The sequence below is a fragment of the Rhinolophus sinicus genome, chromosome 4 (assembly GCF_057876585.1).
Source record: "Rhinolophus sinicus isolate RSI-liver-muscle chromosome 4, RSI-T2T, whole genome shotgun sequence".
Lineage (NCBI taxonomy): Eukaryota > Metazoa > Chordata > Mammalia > Chiroptera > Rhinolophidae > Rhinolophus > Rhinolophus sinicus.
In genome coordinates this window covers 98,583,284-98,604,377 of record NC_142504.1, presented here as the reverse complement: position 1 = coordinate 98,604,377, position 21,094 = coordinate 98,583,284, and the positions used below count along the sequence as shown (strand labels likewise).

The 21,094-nt window shown below is 35.7% G+C and overlaps 1 protein-coding gene and 1 long non-coding RNA gene across 5 annotated transcripts in view; one reads left to right on the top strand and one right to left on the bottom strand.

Annotated features, from left to right (window-relative positions):
* DYM (dymeclin) overlaps positions 1-21,094 on the top strand; it is a 269,717-nt gene that overhangs the window by 154,998 nt on the left and 93,625 nt on the right. The window lies entirely within an intron of this gene.
* The window catches only part of LOC148758423 (uncharacterized), a 33,520-nt gene continuing 32,482 nt past the window's right edge, over positions 20,057-21,094 (bottom strand). The window contains exons 2-3 of the long non-coding RNA XR_016021171.1: positions 20,578-20,654; positions 20,057-20,109 (exon numbers count right to left, since the gene is read on the bottom strand). This is a non-coding gene — a long non-coding RNA (uncharacterized LOC148758423). The remainder of the gene's footprint in view (positions 20,110-20,577; positions 20,655-21,094) is intronic.

Genomic DNA, 21,094 nt, shown 5'->3' with positions numbered 1-21,094 from the left:
CAGCTGAGTGGTCATGCAGTCCCCGTCCGCTAAAAATTCTCTTCCTGAGTAAGAAGGGAGACCGTCATGGGGACAACTAAGAGTCTCTGTCACATTCCTAGGGAGTTCCGTCCTGGGTAGTGAAATGAACAAATGATTACTCAGTGACTACTGTGGGATTAGTCTTATGCCAGGCGACAGGAGGGGTTCATAGTGAAGACAAACCACTCATCATTGCCTTATACTGTCAGTTAAATGTAAAATTAGTAATTTGTGAAGAGATCTCTTTCTGACAGCGGTATCTGAAGTAGCCTCAGACAAGTAGGATTTGCACAGGAACAGAAAGGTTAGGTAATGTTTTATTAGGAAAGCGGGTACGGAAACCTCAAGTGCAGAAGTTCACAGTAGGAGAGCGCATGATGTGTTCTGGGGACATTAAATAGGGAAGTTTGGCAGGAGCAGATTTGTATTTGGGATGAATCATTCTTGCCGCTAGTTACATTGTCTAGGGCCATACTCCTGAGAGCCTTGAATGCCACATGAAGACATTTTGTATGTTTGCTTTTGTCTTGTTTTATTTTGTTTGTTTGTTTGTTTGTTTGTTTGTATATAGATTTCAGTAGGCATTGGGTTTTACTTGGTGTTTGTGGACATGAGTAATACAATCAAAGCTTGCTTCCTCTGATGATTGTAGTGCATTTAAAAGAATTTGAGAGGAAAGATTCTGGATGTAGGTGATTGTAGCAGTGGAGCTGAGAAAAGAAGGAATTGATGGAAGTGATTTTTGGAGAACTATATCGAGAGAACATAAACATTGAGACGGTTTAGGATAACTGTTAGAAACTAATATTACTTTCGTGCATGTAGTTCTAGTCAAGTCAATGGGTATTGCAAGTATTTAGTGTGTATCGTCTGGGTGGCTTATGTTTTATGCTGTAAGAGTGTGCTAGAGATATTCTTGTTAACTATGCTCAATATTAAGAGTCTGAGGAATCCTTTTGGTAAAAGGTTGATTTTTTTTTTTTTAGAATAAAGACTTAAAACTGTCCAACCATTGTAAAATTTGTCTTAATATACTAAAAATATGGTGTAATACTCAATCTTGGGTTATTTTCCAGTCTGAAGTTGCATATGTAAGATAAAGAATGGTGAAAAATAATGGATTTCTAGAGATATAGCTACCAAAAGTCATTAAAATGTTAATATTTGGTTATCCCAAGAAAAGAATTATATTTAGAAACAAAATAAGGGAATGTCAAGTAAACCATATCTTGTCAACTCAGTGGAATATCATGCAGTCATTTAAAATATTATAAGGAAAAATAAGTAGAAATATAGAAAACATTTGATATGTTATGTGAAAAAGAGTATAAAATTATATAGTGTTATTAAAACAGCTGTATAAAATTATATCCATATGGAGAACTAAATCATGTATAAAAATAGTTCTGGAACATTAGTAAAATATACATGGATTTAAAAAAGTTTACTTTTTAGCCATTTAAAAAATTATACAAATTAAAATTATGTGTTTCTCGTCTCCCTTTTTTCTGCCCTTCCTCCATTTCCCCAGTTAAATAGATGTTTTTGGCTTTTCTTCTTTCCCCCCACCGACATCATGTAATGTCATTTTATTAATTGGCAAATAACTGAAATGGTTTATGGAAATAAATAGGAGAGCCCCGATCTGTGATCACAGATCTCGCCCATAGCCTTAGAATTTTTGTAAATTCTTTCTTCTTTTTTTTTTTTTAACGGAATAGGCTTATAATTCTAAGTGAGCACAACAGTAAGTCATTTATCTAAACAGTAGCACTTTCAAATTTAGGAGTGTTTTTACCTATTCGGTATGTCTTTTATCCTGTGGTTTAACAAATCACACCGGGTCCTATTTTATTACTTTGAAAGAATTCCAACTTCAGTCTAAACTAAGACAATGTTCTAATGAGTTTCCTCAACAGAGTTTTTAAAAATTGCTAGAATGGTCTTGTTATAGTATATGCCACTCACTAAATCTGTATTGAATAAATATTTGAAGCCATAGTAATAATTTTTCATATGATACTGTCTTAATGATTCTGTTGTGGCTATATGCTTTATTGATTTCTGTGCCACTTCTGTGGCATGAAATGAAATGTATTATCCCACTTAAACCATTATGGTTTCCTTTTGAATTACATATTCACTACTCTATCCTGTCATCGAGCCTATTCCATTTTCTATAATGTGTTCAGTCTTGAGATTTACTACTTTAGTATTCACTGCTCTGTAACTCAAAATAGGCCACGTACATTCAGATCAGAAAAGTTGGGGGGAAAAAACAATAGGCAGTTACTTTTTTTTTTTAAAAATCACTCTTCTAACTTAGTATGTTTTCTGGTTTGGGGGCTTGGGGTATTCTTTTTTCTTCTCAAGGATTAGAAGAATGAGTCATCGCTGTGTGTTCCGTAGAAGAGAGGAAGGCAAAGCTTGACAAACATAGCCACCATCTTTGCTTGGTCTCAGAGCTGAGGTAGACGGCTTTGCCGCACCCCCTTCACCTGGCATCTGTGACATCGTACTCCTGGCTTTTTTCATTCCCCCTGACCCCCACAGCAACCCACCACCACCAATTTTACTATTTCTTTTGTTTTAAATATTAGAATTACTTAAGGCTTGGTCCTCAGACCTTCCTCTCTTCACTTACGCTCTTCCCTTAGGCGTTTTCATCTCTTTCTATGACTTTATATGTCATCCATGTGCTAATACTCCCAAATTGATAACTGCAGCTGACATTCTGAGCTCCATCCCTGTACTGTCAGCTGCTGTCAGTTGCCTTCACGTTAACATTACCACTCACACCTCTCATGTGCCCCATCTCCCAGGTGAACTCTTAACCTTCCTCCATAAACCTTTCCTTTTAGTCTCCTCCATCCCAGTAAATGGTGTCTCCACCCATCAAGTTGCTTAGGCCCATCACATGAGAATCATCAACATTTTCTTTCCCTCACCCCCTGCATCCATCCTCACTCTATCCATTTGAGTTCTGTATCCAAAATGTGAATGGAATCTATCCTCTTTTCTCTGTCCCCAGCTCCAGCCACTCTTGCTCAAATCACCCTTATCTCACACGTAAACTGTGAAAACCTCCTATCTGGTTTCTGTTCCGGTCTCATCACTCCCACGCCCACTCCTAATTCCTCACCTAGCAAACATCTCCAATTTACCGTCATCAGATTATGTTTCTTCCCGGCTCAGAATCCTTCAGTGGTTCCCCCTCTGCCCTCGGAATGGTACACGCTCTAGCACACCAGTTGTCTTTTCTTTTCCGGGATCTGCTCACCTCTTTTCCATCTGAGGGCTTTTTTCATGTTCTTTCCTGTATAGATTGTTCTTTTCCCTACTCTGTATTTCTTACACTTGTTACTTCTTCAGACAGGTTTTCCCTTATCCCCAAATCCATTGTTATACTTAATATTATGTTTTATCTCTCACATACATTATTTCTTTTTCTGTGTCTCTTACAGTAGACTGTAATCTCCACAAGAACAGAAAATTTGTGCTTTTTAAATCCACTAATCCCTAGCGCCTGATACAATATTTAGATACACAATAGGTATTTCATAGTTGCTGAGAATGAATGATTTTAGTTTATTATGGTTAACTCTTTGCAGGTTTGCTCAGTCTAATAATGATTACATCTTCAGAGTTACTTAGCCAGATGCTGTAAGATAGCAATCCTATTAAAATGCTGCTACATCTTCAAAATAGCATTCAAGAGAGCATCATTAGATAATGAGGTATTCTAGTTATAGTTGTCTGGTTATAGTTTCCATAGATACGTAGTCAGACTACCTAGCAAAGGAAGGCTCTTTAATTCTTCTTGAATATGTGGAATTGCATAGTTTTTGTCCCTCAGTTAAATAGTTTAACAAATTTTCCACTTTTTGGATTTATATGGTAAACCATGACCATCAAAGCAATATCAACATGCTTTGAAAGATGCCTCATATAATGCAAATATATATATATATTTAATGCAAATATATATATATCCCTTCTGGCAGCTCTAGCTAAGCAGCAGAATCTCAGAGAGAAAAGTAAAGTTATTTTACATTAAATTTTGCCTCTTAAAATTTAAGCACAATACTGGAAAATAATTTCAAAATAGCTTATTTCTAACAAGCTTTACCAACCCTCCCCCCAAAAAAGTTTTCCTTTGGCTTAAATAAATTATGGAGGCTAGTGGCTGAAATAGTAGTAACAGAATGAAGTTTCAGAAATATACATAAGAATTAAAGTATATCATTGTATGTATTAAAAAGTCTACTTAAGTTCCTTTTTAGTTCAGAATTACCTAGTGGAAAAGCATATACATTTACTGCACATAATTGGAAATGTTTAGGAAAATATTTTTAGTGTGTTACTTATAAAAAATATTGATAAGATTTATTGAAGATGAACAGTAACATTAAAACTCCATTCAAAATAAATGTTACATTAGTCTGCCCATGATCTGCACTGAAATGTCACCAAGTTACATTGTGCATTTTATTGTCCAAAGGGAGGAAATTTAGATTAAATCAATGATTAAAATATGTACAACAAAGGATACTTATTAACTGTGTAAATTTTTAATCTCTAAGAAGAATATCATGAGAATTTTGGCACATGGAAACAAATGAGAAATGTTAGAATCTTAGGAAACTACAATATACAATTTATATGTGATCCAAAAAATCATACTAGATCTTTTTTCCACCACATGTTCAAGTATAGATTTCATTGGTGAAGGAGGCACTCACGTCTTAGTTGATGTACCTGTGGGTGTATAGGAGTAACCAGAGTTCCTGAAGATGACCACCTAAATAGCAAAATTAAAATTCCTCGTGCCATTTAGACTACGGATGGAGAATTTGGAATGGAGACAGAATTCTCCAAATTGGATGCTGTTCCCCTGGGGCTGCCATTTGCAGGGAGTTTCATGTACATATTCAGACATGCAGACTTGCATAACTGCTTATTATATATAGAAATATTCTTGATTACTAAATGTCTAACAGACTTAAACATACAGGATTTCCCATATATGGAAGAAAAGTGATTCCACCCACTCCCCATGCCTTGGCACGTCATAATGCCAGCCTTTACATTTATTTGATTTCCAGAATTTAAATCACAGTGATGTAAATCAGAAGTTAATGTTTCATCTACTGACACACAGTAACTAAATCATCATGCTCAGGATGAGAAAGGTAAATCCTTTTCAGTTTGGCCAGAGTGGGAATGGCATTTACTCGAATCCTATCCCTCTTAAGTTAGATGGACAACGAAATGATTTATTTCTGTCTCACAAAGGATGAAGAGGAGAATATAGAGAAGTTAAATGATTTGGCAGAGATCACGCAAGCGGGAAGTAGAATCCAAATTTCTGGAGTCCCTGCTCTGATCAAAGTTGCATCTTACTGAATGTCACAGCATTCTAAAGTGAGATAAATGCACCTCCCCACACATGTGCTAAAGGAATTACTCTCAACAGATAGCTGCTTCTTTTTTTAAAAAAATAATTTCATGTTTGAGACTTTAAAATTTCAGTTCAGTCTTGTTAACATTTGAAATCTCCATCCCATACAGATTTAAGCTGGAGGGGGTTGAAGAATTTACTAATTTTCTTAGGCATTTTTCCATGTGCATTTTTACATTGATCTTAAACTGGAGTCAGATGTGTTCCAAGAGGTCGCTTGTTTTACACAACAATTCTATGAACTATCTGTCTACAACCGTTCATTAAAAATTAATTTTAAAATGAACTTTAGATGTACTGTATAGATTTCCTAAAGACTGTGTATTAGAGAGAGTGTACATACAAAATATTTTATTTGTCCAGTAGTGGTGACAACAGCTAATATTTATTGAGTTCTTACTCAGTAATGGACATTCTTCTAATTATTAACTATTTTTATTTTAATCCTCAGAGCAGATCTGTGCGGTAGTTAATATTGCCATCCCCATTTTATAGATGAGGGAACTGGCACAGAGTGATTTAATACCTTGCTAGAAGATAGTAAAGCCAGTATTGAAACCCAATATTCTGGGTATAAAAGCCACACTTCTAACCTTATACTGCCTCCAAGAAGCCTTTTAATAATAGCATGATTTTACTGAGTAACTTTGCCCTTGAAATAATTTCAACCCATCTTAAAGCCCACTGCAAATCTGATATTATTTGACGAACATACATTTTAAACTATTTGTGTTTAAATTCTTGAACTTCTGCACTCTATTCACTCACAGTTACCCTTGGAGGTAATTTATAAAACTGGCTAAAAAGAAGTGTACACTGTAGAAACAGAAGAAACTCAAAACTATTACTTAGTCTTTTAAATTCTATATGTACCATTTAGTCTGGTTTCTACTGGAAACACAGAGCGTCTCCTGTTTTTCAAAGCCACTAATCCTTATAAAAGTTTCATAATGTTGTATCCCAAATGTCTAAGTTTGGTATTAATTTTTGATATAGGTTATATCAAAGTAATAGTGGATACAAACTATTGTTAAAAGATGTTTAACCAGAGTTCAGAAAGTAAACACTTATAGGCAAATTTTGAAAGTAACCGAAAGGATAAGTTTTACATTTACTTCACCACTGGGAAAAGAAAAATAAGAGCAATTAGCAACTGAATGTAATTTCGAGTAGTGACTAAGTCTTACAGCCTGCTTGTCTTTCCTCTGTGTAGTGAACAATTGTATCATTCTTCTAACTTTAAATGAATAAGCAGAAGCTTTCCTGAGGATTTAGAAGTATGGTTACTGTTCATACATGTACTTTTTTATACAGGTAACATTTATATAGACTTAAAGATGTTTGTGATTTTTATTTTTCGGGTATCTCGTGGTGATACTAGTAATTCCTTTTCCTGGCTGCGTTTATTTTCAAGTAGCACATACTGTAAGCCAGTATGTTCAAGTCCCTGTTATTCATGATGGTACAAAAATTTAATCTATGGTCTCTACATCCTAGCACGCAGTGGTTGTGGCAGTTTAGGAATCCAGGCAGAGAGAGCAACTGATGTCTGGTTAAAGTGGGCCCATCTTTTAGGATTCATGTAATAGCCTTTAGTCTGAACCTTCCAAAATCACATTTAAAGATAGTGATAGAACTGTGGACAGTGATATTTCAGTATCTTTTCTGTAAAATATTAGAAAGTTTAAAAAAAAAGTTAACACATGATCTAAACCCAGTGAATAAATAGCTGCAGGTGAATTTATTTGTAGGTTTCAGTAAAAAAAAGTGTGGTTGGGTTCATAGTTTAGCTGATTGCGCAATCGCCTCTGGATTCCTCTTCCCATCCTTACGAGGTCAGGTTAGAGAACGTCATTGTGGATTAAATACTGGTTTGTAAAACACAATTGGCAATCGTCTGTTCTGTGGGGTTTTTTATTCTTGCTGTTTTCTGTAGCAGGCAAGATACTGAAGCGATGTGTTGTGATAATCTAGTTTAAAGGAAAGAAAAGAGCTTTGATTTTCATTAGTTTTAAAATCTTCACAAGAATCACTGTCCCTTGATTTTTGTGCCTAACACTAAGCAGCAAATGCAAGAGGTATCCAGGTAACGAAATTTTGCATAACTCTTGGTGCGACTATGGCAAGAGTTTGTGATATTTCCTGTTACCATGGTCTAGAGAAATTTTAGTTTACACTCACTGTCTGGTTTGCCAGTCCCTCCTTTCCTCTCCTGAATATAATAATGATAATAGTAACCTGTTTGTACATCTGTATACATTAGTGACCTATAGTCCCACTGAAAGATGATCCACGAGCATGAGTGAGAATCATCGTGTAAACGAAGAGGCATTGTTACAGACTTGCAAATGTAACTCACTTATGCAGCTTTTCTTTGAGACCAAGTGAATTTGGCTTTAATTTGCAGTGCCTTTTACAGTCAAATGGTGGTTGTTTTGTTCTGCTATAGTGGGATGCTGTAGTGGAATGCTACCTCAAACACCACAATGACCTCTTAAAATTATTGCTTTACTAACTAACTTTATTAACTAATTTGTTGGCACATGACTTGAATCACTGCTTTTTATACATTGGGGGATGTACATACTTATTTGAGTCAATGTTCTTTAACTTCATGAATTAAAATTCGTTTACAACATGTGGAAATTTGACGTGCCTCCCCATAACCAAAACCGTAGCACTCACTTTACCAATATCTTCTTTTTAGCATAAAGAAGCTATATGTATTACTATGTTATTCCTAATCTGCTTCTACAGGTGCATTGCCTGATTTTGTGCATTTTATGAAGCAGATTTTCCCTTTTACGTAATCAAATGACATTTCTTCTGATGACCTATACTTGTATAAATACAGCAGTTATTTCCTTGCCTATTAATATTTGTTATTCAAATATTTTTCTGAGTTTAGTTTTAATTTTATTATCTTGAGATGTTATCTCTTAAAAATTCTTTTTGACGTCCTATTTGAATTTTAAATCATTGTTTGCTTTAAACAAACCATGATGTTCAAAAACTTCAGTGTTTTCTAGAACTAATTTTCTTCCTTGTTGAATGTATAATTCCACTGAAAAACCTAAGATACTAATGAGATTTTATCATGCATTAATTCATTGGACTAGTTCACTAAATCACAAGTCTTGGCCTGAAAGAGGTGGCTCTCCACGTGCCATTTTGTTTTTCTAACGTGTCTCTGGAGCAGATATCACTGTCCTTGTTGTCAGCGTGGACAAACAGGCAGGTGTTCAGAACTGGCCAAGTTGTAGGAGCCAGAAGCAGAGTAAAACCAGTGTTCCAATTCACCCGTTTTTCCCATGAGACTTGGATTAATTTGTTTTTTAGATTGTGTATTCCCAATGAATATAGTCTTCCTTTTGACAATCAGATATCGACATCTGACTGTTTGTTGTCCCTGTATCCTCTAAAAGCAGTGATTGGATTTATGGTTTTTAGATCCCTCTAGATTCTGCGTTCCCTTTGGTTGTAGACATATCGAAAAGCCCTGCTTTTAAATTGTAAGGTTTGTCGGGATTCACATTCTCTTTGGTGTGGTGAATATGATGAACCTCACGGTAGTGTAATAACAAAAACATTTCAAATTTGAGCCTCAGAGAGGTTAGTCTGATGGATTCAGTCCATAAATGGGACAGGTGGGTGGATGGGTGATCGCAGGTAGGCTTCACTGACTAAAGTGACTTTCCAAAAGTGATCTGAGGACAGATATTTGGTAGGATTAGTAGGCTGTTCCAAGCGTAGGGGGTGGCGTGAAAGAAGATATAGGCAAGAGTAGGCGAGAAAGACAAAGGATTCATTTAGGAGAAAAGAATGGGGAATGGGACAGGGTGTGGGAGGAGATGAGCTCAGACGTACGAATTGGAAAAGAGTTGTAGAGCCATTTGGAGACAGGAAAAAAGTTGTTCTTTAAATGCTGAGAGCCAGCACTCTGATTAGAAGAGACGTGGTGAACTTACACTCCTAAAAGAAGAATGATAGCAGTTTAGTGTGTTTCATTGTTTAATAAGAAAGACAGTGAGTGGGCAGAGCAAAAATAAAGGGATTATTAAGTAGGTGACTATATAATTTATTATTCAAACCAGAACCCTTTAAGAGAGTGTAAGGGAACCCTATCTAATAGCTCCACTGGGACAAAATTTATAAATTGGGGCTATTCTGGGCAAATTGGGACATATTCTGGGCATATGGTTATCCCATTATTATCAAATAACTATTAGGAGCTCGTTAGCAAATCACAGAGATAGGAAAAATTAAAATCGAAAATGATACATCATAATATTTCTTAAAAAAATAAACTGTAAATAGTTAAGTGTCAGATTCTGGCCAGGACTAGTGGGATCCACCACTGCGGTTGACTGACCCATGTTGGTGTTTTCATGGCGGTGTGGCTTGGTGCTTAAGTGTTAAGTCAGGGTGCCTTGGCTTGAGTGCCTCTTTGCCACTGAGAAGCTGGTGATCTTTAGCAAGTAAGATGGAGATAATAGGGAAACTTACCTCTCCGGGTTGAGGTAGGTTTAAATGAGATAATGTAATGCAAAGCACTTAGCACAATACTAATATCACCAAGTACCCAGATTCTGCTATTATTATTTTTCCCACAATTAACTACAACTACTGCTATTTATGTATTGGTGGTTAGCACGTTTTCAATTGAACTTAATTTAAAATAATACTTTAAGCTTTCTGATGTTCCTGGTAGTTTTTTGCCTTTTATTTGTAGTGATAATTCAGTAATTAAGGAAGTAAGTTTGGCAAATTATTTTCCATTCCAGCTTTAATATAATACAGTTCTGTTTATGCCAGTTCTCACTTTTCAGAAGTAGACAGGTTTTCACAGTCATATTGTTGAATTGTTGAATACAGTAATTCTCATTTTGCATTCAAGTAAGTCTTAAAAAATGTTTTCAGCAGCATCATATTTTTCAATTCCTGTCCTGCACAGTGGGATGGCTGAAGCGTAATCATTTAATTTTCTGTTTTAAGGGAAAAAAATGAAACTTGCTTGTGCTCTAGGGGTGGGAATGGGGGTCTTGGCAAATAAAAATAACGATGGGATTTAGATATTTCAAGCTTTAAATAATTATTCAAAGAGATTCCTAAGATTGTTACTGATAATTCAACTTGAACATGACCTTTGGTCCACTTTTATTTATTATTCCTTTGTCCTAGAACAGCCTCCCATAGGCATCTGCACAGCTCACACCCTCACTTTCTTTAGGTCTTTGCTTAAGTGTCACCTCCTCAGTGAAGCCTTCTCTGAAACCTACCCCATCCAGAATCAGAGCCCCTCTCTCGGACTCCTCATTTTTTCTTTACCATTATGTTTATGAATAACAGTAATTTTGGAAGCACTGTGATAGTTCTCCATACTTCTATGGTAATATATTGCTGGAGTAACTATAAACTTTAAACTTACGACGGAATACAAATTTGTGTTTCTCTAATACCTCGTAAGCCAGTCCTTAGGGAACCGAGCTTTCTTTTAGAATTGATTTGCTTGTGAGAGGGGTTATGGAATGTTCTTGATATGGAGTAAGTAAGTGGTGGTGGCAGTGGCTAAGGACAAAAGAGCAGCACCGTTTCAAGTACAGTCCTCGGGAGAAAAGGCAGAAATCATTTTTTTTTTCAACAGAGAGAGTTTCTACTGCTGGTTTTGGAGACCCAAGCACTCTAACCTGCCCTCTAGCTGGGAAAGAAGAACTGCCCCATCATGACCACACGCCTGTGTGTGTCAGCTAAGGCGGCCATAACAAAATGCCACAGTCTGGGGGCTTAAACAACAGAAATGTATTTCTCACAGTTATAGAGGCTGGAAGTTAAGGTCAAGATGCCAGCAGAGTTGATGTCTAGTGAGGGCCCTCCCTTTGGGTTGCAGACAGCTGCCTTCTCTTTGTGCGCTAATGTGATCTCTTCTCCATGAGCATACAAAGAATAGAGCCCTTTGGTGTCTCTTCTTATAAGGACACTAATCCTATTGGATGAGAGCCTCTCCCATGTGACCTCATTTAGCCTTAACTCCTTATTCCATACGCAGCCGCACTGGAGGGTAAGGGCTTCGGCATATGGATTTTGGAGGGATACATACATTCTGTCCATAACACACTGTGTCCCAAATTATTCCCATTTGTGAATTTAGTTCACTTAAACAAACCTTTTTGAAGAACCTTTTAAATATACAGGCACAATACTAGGCAGCAAGGAGGCCAAAGTGAACGAGTCCAGGCTCAAGAACTTAACGTTAATATTTTAGTGAGGGAGATACACATAGGTATAACTAACTAGGAGGTGTGGTCAGTGTTTTCTCTGATTTTGAAGGGTGAGTAGAAATTTGCGAGGCAGATTTATATAGGAAAGGGAAGGAGAGGCCGTGAGGTTAGCGTGAGCAAAGGCATGGTGTGTTCAGGAAATGATGAGCAGATCCATGTGGCATAAAGTGGGCAGTGGTGGACTTGAACTACAAATTAAGACTGCTTTGTGGTCTCTGTCTTCCCTGATGGTGCTACGGCATTATCTCAATAAGTAGGGAGTATCTAGTATTGTTGATTCCATAATGAAAAATAGTAAGTTTTAGAAGACTAAGAATGATTGGCATTTATAATCTACACGAGACTAATGGTGCAAATAAAATACCATGGTACAAAGCATGTAATTAGTGGGGTTATTTTAAGGGAATAAAATTCCCACACACATTGAAGTAAATGCATGGTTAGTGTCATATTTGAGAAATCAGGTTGAAATTTAAAACACTGTGATTATTAGAGGTGGGAAAAAAATTTGTACAAACACAACTTCAAGTAAGGAAACATTAAAAAATTTTGTTTTCTCCATTGTTCCTTAAGTTACTATATAAAATTACTAAAACTCTGGATTTTTTTCATGTAAATGTTTTAGAAAACTACTATTTGCTTTCAACCAAGATGAAATAATAGAGACTGGATTTATCCTTCCACTTGAAACAACAACAAAAACTCGCAAAAAAAATAATAATCACACACACACACACACACACACACAGACACACACACACACACAGTGGTTTTCAAGACACTGGGCATCAGGCAGCAAAAGATACTAATCCCTGAGAGATGGGAAACAGAACAAAGGAGGTAAGCCCTCTGACTATCACAGCTTACTGTTTTAAGAGAATTTTCAGACCACTGCTCAGAATTATAGCTAATAAGCCAACAAATGGGATCATAAAAATACTCAATTAATGCAAAAGAAGGCAGGAAAAAAAAGGAAAGGGAGGAAAATAGATGGGACAAATAGAAAACTAACAGCAAAATGATAGACATAAATTTAACTTTATCAATAACACTGGTCAAGGGAGAGATAGAGTAACTTCCAAGCACAGAATATTACCAGGAATAGTTATTTCATAATGATAAAGGAGTCAATTCATCAATAAGACTATTAGAATCCTAAAGGTATGCGCCAAATAAATAACAGAACTTCAAGATACATGAAGCAAAAAACTGAAAAAATTGCAAGAAGAAATATACATCCCCAATTAGAGTTGGAGATTTAAATACCTTTCTTCATAATTGATAGAACAAGTAGACAAGAAATGAGCGTGAATATGGAAGACTGAGACAACACTATCAAGCAACTTGACCTAATTGATATTTATAGAACACTCCAATTAATAACAGCCAAATACAGTCTCTTGTCATTTGTACATGGGAATATTTATCAGGAAAGATTATATGCCATCAAACAAGTCTCAACGAGTTTAAAAGGATTCCAGTTATGGAAAGCATGTCTTCTAACCACAAAGGAATTATAATAGAAATCAATAATAGAAAACTCTGAAAAATCCCCACGTATTTGGAAATTAATTAACATTCTTCTGAATAAACCATGGATCAAAGAAGAAATCAAAGGGAATTTTAAAAGTAATTTTAGACTAAATGAAAATACAACAGATCAAAAGATGTGAGATCTCACTAAAGCAGTATTAAGAGGGAAATTTATAGCCTGAAATGCCTATATTGGAAAAGACGAAAGGTCTCAAATCAATGACCTCAGCGTCTACCTTAAAAGCTAGAAAAAGAAGATCAAATTAAACCAAAATAAAGAGACTAAAGACAATAATACAGAGCAGAAGTGAATGATATAGAAAACAGAAAAGCAGTAGAGAATATCAATAAAACCAAGTTCATTCCTTGAGATAAATAAAATCAGTACACCCCTAGCCAATATTGTATGTTGAGTAATTTTTTACTGTATCCTGGACATATGAATGTTATATTGTGTAGACTCTGGATTCTATTATAAACCAACTGGTCTGTCTCTGATAGGATGGGGAATAACATATTCTCTTCACTGGGGGATCAGGGATTAAATTGAAATACATTTACCTAAAAATCAAAGATTTTAAATTGGAATATAGATATAGTACTGAGCATCTCAAAACCATGGTGTGCCAGGGAAGCACAGTTTTTCCTTTGAGTTTCTCTCATAAAATCATCTTAACCACCACTTTTGACTTTTACAGCCAGAGCACATCTCTTTCTTTTAGAACATCCGTTGGACCCCAACACCTTGACTCCAGATGCTTTGCTCAGTTTCATGACATGTGGCATTTCCAGTGATTCCCCCAAATAGAAACTACATATTGACAGCCGGTGGTCTGGACTCGGCTCAGAGAGGCGCTGAGTATTGTTTGCACAGTGTTGTTAAAAAGTTGGAATTTGTTGCTAACATATAACACTTTAAGAGTTGGGATAGCTGGTAACGCAGAGCCCGCGTTCCTACATGCCAATAATCAATTGCAACTGACCGGTGACTTTTTTTCTTAGGCTCCCGTTAAGCGTTTTCACATTAATTCTCTCATGTAATCATCACAGCAGCTCCTACTCAGCCACTGTCAGCATCAGCATCACCACATCTAAGAAAACAGTCACAGAAAAGAGAAGCACCTCAGTTCACACAGGTAGTAAGTGGAGGACTGGTGTTTCCTTAAAGCTGGATTTAACCTAGGCTACTTTCTCATTTCTAAAATGTTGGCATTTGTTCTCTGTACTGTCCAAATAGATTACTGACAAGTAATTGAGAAATATGTTCATTTTAACACTATTTTCCTATTTAAATGCTTTAACATAATTCCCCTCCATGAGAAGAACTAATCACTACCGGAGAACAAGGCTAAGCACCACTGTCTTTAGTTTTCTGTTTTCAGAAGGAACACAGAATTTAGACTTCACTTTGAATAAAAATTGTCCATGATTTAGATAACACTTTTTATCTTTCATCAAGAAACAAATGTCTTCCTCACAAAGATAGACTTGTGTACTCTAGCTAATAAATATTTACTTTTTGTCTGAACAGATTAGATTCTTTAATCCCAGACTGTTTGTATCTATGTAAATAGTATTGTTATTAGACTAGAGCTAGTGTTTTCAATTTTCCATACATGGACTACTTGACAAATAATTCAATACATCTATTATGCAAAAGCCAGTTGCAATTAAATACTAATGTATGCTATGGGTTCATGAACATTTATGGTATAGGTCATCTCACTCCACTAAAAGCAGGGGACGTATTAACCCTCCACACTTTAGCTTAACTTATAAAAGAAATTAAACAGGTTCATGTTTTTAATAAGGTATCTTTGGACCAAAGCTTTCTTTTTTGCAGGAGGTGGGGGTGATGGCCCTGGTAGTAAGAACGCATACTTTACTGTTACTGTCTCTGTTGACAGAAGAATGAACAAAGTAGCAAAGCAGTTAGATACAGAGTAAATAGTGGAAACTTTGCTGCCAAACTGAAAAGTACTGGCACATGATATATGGGATCTTAAAGCTGTAATCTAGCTCCCCACTTTGAGTGTTAAGGAAAAAAAACGAGAAGAAAAATATATCTTGACCAAAGTCACAGAGGGTGCTAAGAGCCAGAACAATCCTGGTCTTTTGAGGCAAGTTCCTTTCCTTCAGCTTCCTTCCGTGTAAAATATGGGTGGTAATGCCTTCCTTATAGATTACCCTTGACAATAATTTCTGCAAAGGCCCAGCTCTGTACTTGGGATGAAATAGGCACACTATAGATGATTCTGTCACCCTCCTCTTCATCATCATCAACAAAATGACTATAGTTTTTACTGACACGAAGACATACTGTGTGGTAACCATATATTCCAAGGTAAATATTGTGGCATGTAATTTGTAAACATGGTAGAAGCATTTCAGGAGAAATTTAAGTATTCAGTGGTTCAAGAAACTTAATAGTAGGTTACTTTAATTGAGCACTGTCCAAGAAAATTAGAATCATTGATACTCTTTGAGCCCAATATGTCTGCACTGAGTATTGGTCAAATGCCCTCATCAGTTGTAACTGCAATTCAGTGAAAACTCTGTGTGGCCCAAAGAAGACAAGCTTCTGATTTTAGGTAACTTTAGGTAGCAAAGTATAGTTCAGTAATAGTCTCGTACATGAAAACATTGAGGTCTTTATGGAAGGGAAGGCGCACTGGATCGGGAGTGAAAAGAGCAGGGTTGCTGTGGCTCTCAGCACCCGTGTCACCTTGGTCAAGTTACATTTGTCTTCTCTTGTTTTTTCCCAGAACTCCAAGTGGGGAGCTGGATTACATCTTTAGGATCCCATAGATATATAGATATATATATAAAATGTACCAGTGCCTTCCTGTGTGTTTTCATGGGATTGCCTTATGCAAAACAATCTCCCAAGAATGGGATTAACTAGAGCCATAGAGCCAGCAGAGGGAGCACAAAGCAAGAATTTATTTATGCCTGGATCTAGGAAATTTGGGGAGCTTTATGTGGTTAAAACAGTAACCATAGTTCTTAAAACAGGAGATCATTTCTTATCAAGTGATGCCCAACTTGATTTGAGCTATAATTTTGTCTTGAAATGACATTTTTATAACTACTGATAGAATTTCACCTCTGTAATTATATATTGGTAGTTATAATAAAGAACTGTGTTCTAAAAAGACATTTAATAGTGGTTATTCATAATGGTTATTCATCAGGATCACTATGTTTTACGTTCTGTACTGTTAAAGATATTTTAATTAAAAACATTGTAATTTTATCACATCAGAAATATTCTGGTTGATAGTGTAATAATAACTGTTGGTGGAACTTAACTCAGAACTAAGAGGGACAATGGCTTCAAATATTGTGGGCTTTTTAAGTCCCATTTAAGTGATACCTCATTTATCTAGCATCCTTGGGAATTACGGAGTCCCACATATTTTCCAGATAACAAAAGTATGTTTCATGAAAGCACTATCTTAAAAATGGTTTGAAAGCATTTTGTCTAAGAGATCTTGCTATTGCAGAATTTCTTGAGTTTATAAGTACAAGACCTTGCACACATTTGAGTCTTTTTCTGGATATTGTGTACATGGACCATTGTACTAGAGTAATGGAATGCTGAATTTGGTGTCAAAACTACTTGGATATCAAAACTACTATTCTCCTTCTTCTTCTCTTTCTCCTTCTTCTTCTTTTTGATTAGATTACTCCTAAATGTTCCCCATCTCCACATATTCCCATCCTGGTTTCCCCTTCATTGATTTTATCATTTAGAAGTTATAGCCGAGGATGGTAGTAACTTAGCTCTTTAAGAATTGTGTTAAATCAGGTTACTAAGGCTGTGAGTTGAGTTCATAACTTTCCATGGGGCATTGATAACCATTTCATGCACAGAAATCTTTCTCTCTTTGTTTGTAGTTAGGGTTTATGTTTTTAGAGTCGGGAAAGGGGGATGCACCTACATTGGAGGATGAATCACGGTAGTGGTAGATTTCCTATAAAGTTACTATAAATATATATTTAGTAGTTTCTTGGTTTTTCTAAAAGGTATTTCTAACTTTAGTTCTAAGTAAAATTTATCTACCAATAACTAGTCACATATTTTAAGAATTTGATCAGGATGTTTTTTTTAAAAAAATGAAAGTGGGGACGGGGAGTAACTAACTCATTGTATATGCACAGGAGGCATTGCAGAGGATTTGAAAGGAGAAAGGAATGGACATCTGTGCCCTTGAAATTGTGTTCAGAGAAGAAATGGGATAAATATGCAAGCAAAAGATAAAGGAAGATATATGTTAAAAATGTGTCGAGCAAGTATAAATTTGTTACTAAGTACAAAAAGGTTGAAAGGATATTGAAATAAAAGGATAGAGTTTTTACAAATCTAAAGATTTTTTAATAGTAAGGAAGCTGGTAGAAGTTGATAAAAGGCATTTACTAGTAAAGACCTATAATTCCAGTTAAGAGTTTCTGTTCCTGTAGCCCTCCCAAAGACTAATTATATTTGCCAAATTAAGATTAAGGGCCAAGCAAAAAGAAATCCCAAAATTCTAGTTGGGAATCCCCAAATTAAGGGTCCAACACCTTGAAAATGTCTTCCTGATAAATTGTATTATAAGAGTAGGTGTTCTGCAGCATTTCTAAATACCGTTATTAGCGGTATGTTTCCTGTGATTATCTTTATAAAATTTGGCATATAGTAAACATACTTTATTTGGTAGGTTTCCCCTGACTCATGACAGTAACTTCTAAACTGTCCATCCTGGCCCCTCTTGTGTTTACTGTGAGATAATCTTCCTTTCCAAATGAATTTTCTCATTAAATATTATTTGAATCGTAATTGTTGCCATGAATTAGTGAAACTGTGCTAAGAAATTTTTTTAAGTGGGTAGGTTTGTTGTCTGCTTAGGGTGACAGAGAAAAACGACCTAAATTCTTTCAAGTCATAAAATCTGTTCCTGTTCTTTGCAGAATATATTTTCCAATAGAGAACAGAAAATACCATTACACTTCTAAGTTTTTTCTTTAGAATTGCATGCTAATTACAAAATACTGTAGATATTTCATTGTACTTATGTTTATATAAAGATATACATTCTTTTTTTTTAATTTTTTATTGAGGAACAGTGTGTTTCTCCAGGGCCCGTCAGCTCCAAGTCATTGTCCTTCAATCTAGTTGTGGAGGGCGCAGCTCAGCTCCGAGTCCAGTCGCCATTTTCAGTCTTAGTTGCAGGGGGTGCAGCCCATGCAGGAATTGAACCGGCAACCTTATTTTTAAGAGCTCGAGCTCTAACCAACGGAGCCGTCCAGCTGCCCCAACGGCAGCTCAGTGGAAGCTGGTTGTCTTCAATCTAGTTGTGGAGGGCGCAGCTCACTGGCCCATGTGGGAATCGAACCAACAAACCCTGTTGTTCAGAGCGTGTGCTCTAACCGAGCCATCCGGCTGCTCCAAGGATATACATTCTTAAGTATGTTATCCATGAAAGAGGTTTAAAAACAAGTCAAAATTAGGGATAAAGTTTTTCTGTTGAAATAAATCAGATTATCAAGTTTTTAATTTACTTAGGTCATTCTTACTAAATAGCACTTTGGACCAAATTTAGTCAAAATTAGAAAAATATGCTTAAGAAAATAATCCTTTTATATTAGGATATATATATTACATCCTAATATACACCCTAATGTAAAAGGATTATTTTTAGCTCTTCACTGAATTACTTTAAAGTTAAAAACACACAAGACATTTGCATGAATGCCTTTGTGAAGAATAAAAGTAATTGTCTTTAAGGTTAATAATAGATTCTCTCATCCCACTCACTTGTATTTTTGGTACTAGAACTACCAAATCATATATTGACAGATCATGTATTTTATCCATTGTTTAAAAAATATTTCCACTTATAATAATTCATGTGACATTTTTAAAGTTAGTCATCTTTTCATTTTCCTCCCATGTCTTCCTTATTTAGTTGCATTAACCAGGAGAAATTCAATTCATAAGTTGCAGCATTGTTTTTTTTAAGAAACATTGCCATGTTGCATGACTAGTTATTTTTCGTTCTACATGTAAGTTTGGTTATGCAGTCATACAGTGAAGCTCATACTGGGCATTGTAACCATAATTTCAAGTTCTTGCTAAGATAACTTGTGTGATGGCAATTAAGACTGGATTCTCCAGTTACAATTGAAGGTGTGCATTTTTGGTGGGAACCTTGCTTACTATAATAGATTTTATAAATGCATATCTTTATATCTTTGGCTTTTCAGAGTTTTTGAAGAAGATGAGTTACTGGGTTTTCCTTAGAGTGTTGAAAATACAGAGCAGTGATTCCGATCCGTTGATTCCAGTGGATCATGTGGCACGCAGCGAGTGTGCTGATGGATGCATCTTTCTGTGCATTGTGCTCTGTATTGCTGGTCTACCAACTATTTGCATTTTAACAAGCCTTCCTCACCAGTGGTGATAAAGTTTCTTATTCTGCACTCTACCTTCAATGGCACACAGTCAATGACATTTTAGCACTTGCCTGGGATGGAAGTGAATTTTAAGCTAGTTATTATATAACTAAAATAATGTTTATGGTTATTAAGTCAATTAAATGCAAATGAATGGGCAGTTTGCTCTGCTCTAACCTTGCTTCTTTTTATAAATGTCAGTGTTCTTAGCAGAGATAATTATGTAGTTAGCCATCACCTTCATTTTAATTTTAGGTTCTTAAAAATAAGATTTATTTATTTTTATTTATTTATTTATTTTTTTACTAAAAACAAACTAAGACCTCTTGTTTCCAGTTTTGTAAGGCAGGAATACTGATGTCTTCACAGTTTCTTTTACTGGAGTAAGAAAGGTGGGAGAGAAAAAGAAGAAAGACAAATATTAGTAGCAAGCATATTTTAGACCCTGTTGTAGGCAGAACACTGTAAAAAAAAAAAAATCTACAATCAAGTCTCTAACTTAGCATGTGAAAGAAAAAAACTTATGTTTACAACACATAGACGTACTATATACATATATATAGCAAATAGGTATGTAGAAATTTAAGAACATAAAGGAGCATATTTAACACAAATGTTATATAATTTGGCAGAGAGGGAAAACCTGGGAAGTTACTGTTTCTATTATATTCTACAAGTATAAAGGGACCCATTTCGTAAGATGAACTAGTTCTGTTCTTCATAGACTTTGATGAGTATTTTATTAACAGGTTTTTTAACAGTCTGAGGTTTTTATCCTCAGACCTTTCCCACATTTGATAGGGCCATCCAGTGTTTGTCCCTTTTCCCATCAGCTTTTCCCCTCACCTCTGATTGGCTCTGAAGGCCTCCATAAAGGCTCCTTGAATCTTGTCCTTGGCAGCCATTGGTCTGCTCTACTTTCTCTGAATAGGTAGAAGGATTTTTTTCATGAGAAGAAGAGAAGTGGAATAAAGAATAAAAACATTCTATGTGAAAAGACCAATATTTCAAAAGAATTAGACATCTTAAAGTCTGGCAGCTGTACACACCCACATGCACACGCTCCGAGGAGCCTCTTCCCGCATTCTCCCAATCCAGTTACACAGTAATTTTAGGTTAGGTTAGGAGTTAATGTTTATATTTTTATAACCAGATATTATTCACTGATGGTCCGTATAGTGCTATATAAGAAATTGGAAAGACACCCTACCACCCCAGTCTGGGAGAAATTATTTATAAAAATATACCTAATAAAGGACTTGTGTCTAGAGTATATAAAGAACTCTGACAACTCAAGAAGAAAAACAATAACCAATTTCTTTTAATGGGCAAATGATTTGAGTAGACACTTCACCAAAGAAAA